This window comes from Thamnophis elegans, chromosome 1 (assembly GCF_009769535.1).
Source record: "Thamnophis elegans isolate rThaEle1 chromosome 1, rThaEle1.pri, whole genome shotgun sequence".
Classification (NCBI taxonomy): domain Eukaryota; kingdom Metazoa; phylum Chordata; class Lepidosauria; order Squamata; family Colubridae; genus Thamnophis; species Thamnophis elegans.
The window spans coordinates 116,596,437-116,602,436 of NC_045541.1; positions in this window are offsets into that span (position 1 = coordinate 116,596,437).

Sequence of the window (6,000 nt, forward strand, 5' to 3'; positions counted from 1 at the left end):
TTTGGCTAGAAATCAGAAACCATGAAGCAAAAATCCAGCTAAGTATCCTTGGGCCAGTCATACTCTCTCAACTCTAGGAAACCACCTCCAAAAACATTGCCAAAACTGCAGGGACTTGTCAACATTGGAATAAACAGAGACTCAAAGGCGGAAGAAAATATTGTATTTGGTAAACAAAAAAGACAAAAACTTGTTTTTTCCAAGAAAATTGGGAGAATCCATATGCAATGGTTTAGTTGGCTTTGGAGTTTTAATTGTTAACTAAACTATTTCATAATCAAAGAAGCACCACAAAAATTTTTCTCATTGTTTTTTTCATTGTTATCATATTCATTCACAACCAATACAGATACTTTCTTTTGCAATTGTATCTGTTGGTCGTAAAAATAGGTTACTTAAGAAGCATAAGAATAGATAGACAATATAAATCAACTGATACTTCACAACTGGCAATAAATGTGCTAGGCGTCGCTGGTATTTATAGTGGTTAGTCACTATAATAGTTTTATTACCAAATTGTATTTCGTACTGGCACCCAGGGTTCAAAAATTCACTAATGCAACAACATGACTCATTTACTTGAAAAAAAAGGCATTTATTAGTTCAGGAATACAGTCATCTGGTTTCCTTGGGTGTCACTCTGAAGTTGTGCCATTTTCTAGAGAACCTTGAGTTTTAATGTTTTATTGGTAAGATCCTGTAAAAATAACACATTTTGCTTCATAGCTAGGATGGGATATACCTTGCCATATTACATCACCACTGGCCAAAATGGTTGGAGTTGGATAGTTGAAAGCCTCCTTCAAGAGCCAAGGTGGCGCAGTGGTTAAATGCAGCACTGCAGGCTACTGCTAGATCAGCAGGTCAGCGGTTCAAATCTCACCGGCTCAGGGTTGACTCAGCCTTCCATCCTTCCGAGGTGGGTAAAATGAGGACCCAGATTGTTGGGGGCAATATGCTGACTCTCTGTAAACCGCTTAGAGAGGCCTGAAAGGCCTATGAAGCGGTATATAAGTCTACTGCTATTGCTATTGCTATTCATGTCCCTGGAAATTGACACCATCTCCTGGGAAATCCTGGCACAAGGTCAATCAACATGGTGCACACCGATCCACCAAGTCTGCCATATATCTGAGGACAGAAGAACAACCATAGCACCAGAGAAGCGAGCACTCCACAAATTCAGAGCTGCAAATGCTGCAGCAATGGTGCCCACGCATGTCTGCCTGACATGTGGCAGAATATTTCATGCCCGTATAGGCCTTACCAGCCACCTGTGGACACATCGTGGACAGCCCACAACCTGATAGATGTCAAGGTCCTCTTCGAACACGATGGGCGAACATCATCATCACATCACCACTGGCCAAAATGGTTGGAGTTACTTGAAGTTCTTAATCCAGCAAAACACATCTTGAATGTCATGATTTTCCCATTCCACTTTAACTCATTATTATTTGAAGTCACACCTTGTCCTCATAGTTATTGCTCTGAACAGGTGATAGTTCTTTTTTCTTCTTCGTTGGTTCTTGAAAGGCAACTACATTAGGCAGTGGAAGAAATATTTTATATCTTGAGCCCTTTTCTTAAAAAGTAGATTTTAGCTACCCCAGAGCAAAAACAAATAGCATAACATAGTAATAATTCGTAATTCGTAATTTAATAAGCTTATATGCCGCCCAATCCCATAGGACTCCGGGCGGCTTACAAATACGAGATAAAATAAAATAACAAATGGGGAGAAATGAAAACAGTTTAAAAAACACAACATACATTGGGCTTAGCTAGGGGCTGGACCTAATTCATAGATCAACAGCCCCAGGTTTTGGTGGCTTTTTGGAAGGCCGCGAGAGTGGGAAAGGTCCGGATCTCTGCGGGAAGATCGTTCCACAGAGCCAGAGCAGGTACAGAAAAGGCTCTTCCCCGAGGGGTCACCAGCCGGCATTGTCCGGGCGACGGCACTCGGAGGAGGCCTAGCCTGTGAGTTCTTATCGGCCGTTGGGAGGTATGTAGCAGGAGGAGATCTCTCAGATATCCAGGTCCAAGGCCATGTAGGGCTTTAAAGGTAATCACCAGCACCTTGTAGCGCATCCGGAGACCAATAGGGAGCCAGTAGAACATGTTAAGAGGAAAAAAGTTTAAGATAATGAAGTTCTTTTAAAAAGAGGGTTGGGTATTAAAAGTACAGCTGCAAAGAGTTCCTGGGGGGGGGGGGAATCCAATAAGAAAAAATGATGGCAGATAGCAGAAGAAGCCAATGTAGCTTTACAAAAAGCTTTCTGAAGATCACAAAACAAAGATAAATAGGTGCATAGAAACAGAACATCAGATAAACCCGAATGAAGGCAGATAGATGACATTCTGAGACACTGTCTAATTATCCCTCTGATAAGAATATATTGTTAGATTTTACTAGTAATACTTTTCTTCACATATCATTTTCAAATTTGATTTTGGTTTTTTTTTTGGTCATGCCATTCCCCAGACCTAAGTTTAAAAAATAGTATTTCCAACAGTCTGTTGGGATTAAAGGAAGAAACAACATGGGAAAAGCACAGAGAGCGTAATTTTGGGAATTATTTCATATTGCCCAAAGGCCATGTCTATAACCTGTTTCCCTGAAAACAAGACCTATCCCACAAATAAGACCTAGTATGTTTTATATGCACAAATAATATAAGCCCTTACCCCCCAAAAAATAAGCCCTATTTAAGAGCCTGCACAGGTGGCTGCCCACCCATTTTATCAGGTTGCTCATGGTGTCTCAGCCACAAGGCTAGATGTGGTATCCCATGCACCTTGCACCAGCTTAACTCAGGGCCCCACACCCGGGCCATCCCCATCATGACACCTGCCTCACGGCAGCAGCACCAACAGCCATGTGCAGCAAGAGCCAGTGTGGCTGTGGGCCTACTTCTTCTGCTTGCTTGTGGCCACAGCGGACCAGGAAGCCGAGCAGCGCACTGGTGCCGTGGCCAAGTGGTGAGGCAGGTGCCAGGGCATAGATGACTTGGCTGTGGGGACTCTGAGTTAAGCCAGTGTGGGGCATGGGCAGCTCCACCTCCCTTGCCCAGTCTTATTTTGGGGGAAATATGGGTATTTTCTTCTGTGTAATGAAATAACATGTTATTTCTTTGTGTATTGCACTTTTTTCTAGGTATTTGACCAAGTTGTATACATATGCATATATATTGCCTATATGTCCCAATGTCTATGAAAGTCAAACTAGGCCAGTGGTGGGTTTCAAATTTTTTTAGAACCTCTTCTGTAGGTGTGGCCTGCTTTGTGGGAGCGGCTTGCTGGCCATGTGACTGGGTGGGAATGGCTTGCCAGCCATGTGACTGGGTGGGTGTGGCCAACTTGTAAAATGTGGTGAAACTCACTTAACAACACTCTTGCTTAGCAACCAAGATGTTGGCTCAGAAACTCTGGCATTTGAAGCACGCAAGTCTTAAAGCTGTTGAGTTACAAGACCCTTGCACCACTAACCCTTTAGAAAAAAAAACCCAGAGGTGTTCAAACTTGACAGCTTTAAGACTTGTGGACTTCAACTCCCAGAATTCCTCCTCTCCCTCTTCATCTTGTAATTGTAATTGTAATTTAATAAATTTATACGCCACCCAATCCCATAGGACTCCGGGCGGCTTACAAAATACAAGAGTAAAAATAAAAAGTTAAAATATAGGGAAAGAGGAAAACAGATTTAAAAATAACACACCATATACTCAACCTAGGTGGGGCTGGACCTCGTTCATGAATTCCTCTGGGCCATTACAAGAACAAACAGTATACATACAATATAGTGAAGCATATTTAATTGCTATCAACTTCAAAATGGGAGGATATCTACCTCCAGGTACAGTAGATGTCACTCCATGGGGCACCCACACTGGGGTAAGGAAGTGCAAATGATGTCCCATGCATCATGATATCATCATGAAAAGGATGAAACTCATGTACTAGATAGAATGATGTGATTACAAAAATATTTCATTTGCTCAGTGATATCATGACTCATGTCATCATTTTGACATCATTATAGCTTTTTAAGGACACATCTAGACCCATCTAGACCAGTGTTTTTCAACCACTGTGCCGCGGCACACTAGTGTGCCGTGACATAGTGTAAGGTGTGCCGTGGGAAAATTACTTTATATATAGTCAATATAGGCACAGAGTTAAATTTTTTTAACATTTTCTAATGGTGGTGTGCCTCGTGATTTTTTTTCATGAAAAAAGTGTGCCTTTGCACAAAAAAGGTTGAAAAACACTGATCTAGACTATACAACCTACTGGTGTTACATTGTATTCTTGTTGGTCTGAGGAGGAAGAGCATTCAGCATACAGCCTAACGCAATTCCTACAATACTCTTAGGAAATCAGATACTGTTGTTGTTTTGTTTGGGTTTCATTAAACAGGGGAAAAAATAAAAAGTGGAAAAACATGTTGCTTAATAGGTATAAATTGCACATGAACAGTTATAATGAAATGTCATGCATTAATGAAAATTTTACCTACCTATATACATACATTTTTTTCATATTTATAGACATATATAAAATGTATATACACAGAAACACTTTGTTACTTTAAAAAGCTTAATAAACTATATCTTTCGAATTGATATTTATTTATATATAGCTTCCAGAAGTTGTGAATGCTCCAACACTGGAAGTTTTTAAGAAGAGATTGGACAAACCTCTTTCATTTGTCTGAAATGATATAGGATTACCTGTCTGAGCAGAGAGTAGGACTAGAAGGCCTCCAAAGTCCCTTCCAACTCTGTTATTCTGTTCCTACATAAGTTAAATGATTATTGCCAACGTTAGCCTTGTACCAAAGGTGCTTGTTCAAGAGGTAAATGGACTTTCTTGTTTTTCTTTGAAGATGTTTCGCTTCTTATCCAAAATGAGAAGCAAAATATTTTCAAAGAAAAATCAGAAAGTCCATTTGCCTCTTGAAAAAGCACCTTTGGGGCAACCCATGACCTGGACAACTGAAAATCTCCATAGACATTTAGCGATGCACTTTGGGATGAATGGTGAGGGAACAAACAGAGCTGAAGAAGCTTTTTGGATAAGAAGCAAAACATCTTCAAAGAAAAACGGGAACGTCTAGCTACCTCTTGAAAAAGCATATTTGGGACAACCATGACCTGGACAACTGAGAATATTCATAGACATGTAGACTTGTACAGACTCATGCACCAATGTGCAATGTAAGTACCCTTTTTTTCCCTGTGGCAACCTTGCATCTTGTTTTATATCAGATTTTGAGGAATGTGAAGTAGTGATTCTGAATATGCCATTAGCACAATCCTTTTGCCAAGAACCTTTACCCCCAATGTTCTGATAAACTTTTCTTTCCTAGTCAGATGTTCATGGAGATTATAAATACTTTCTTATTATCATAGCATTCAAAGTTCATTGTGTGTGCACAAATAGGCCACTGGTTTGGAATGAAGAAGCTCTCCTTTGAATGACTGCTTTCTGAATTTAACAAAAACATCTTGGCAAGATCTAAGTAAGTGAGGATTTTACAGAATTTTTCTATTTCTACATAAATAAGAAACAAATATGTGTTGTAGCTCTTCCTGACAATGTTAAAGGTATGCTTATATTTTAAATCAAAGGTCATTTCTTGCTTTTTATAAGAGAAGAAAACTTTTATAGTAGAAAATGGGGCTTTTCTTCAATAGAAGCAAAAAATTATATGAGAGATGAATGAAGAGTCTGTTTAATTTGGAGTGTTTCAATCTTATTAAAATAAACCAGTCATTTGCTGAAGTTGGGAGTAGTGTTAGAGGAAAAGAATTGGAAACTGGATTATTTTCAGAAGCACAGATATGAGAACCTTATAAACCTTATAGCTGCCCAGAGTTACCTTGTAGAGGAGATGGGTGACATAGAGATTTAATAAATAAATAATATAAAATATAAAATTTCCAGGGAATACAAATTGAATGAAATCTGGGAGAAAACATCTTGCAATCATAAAGG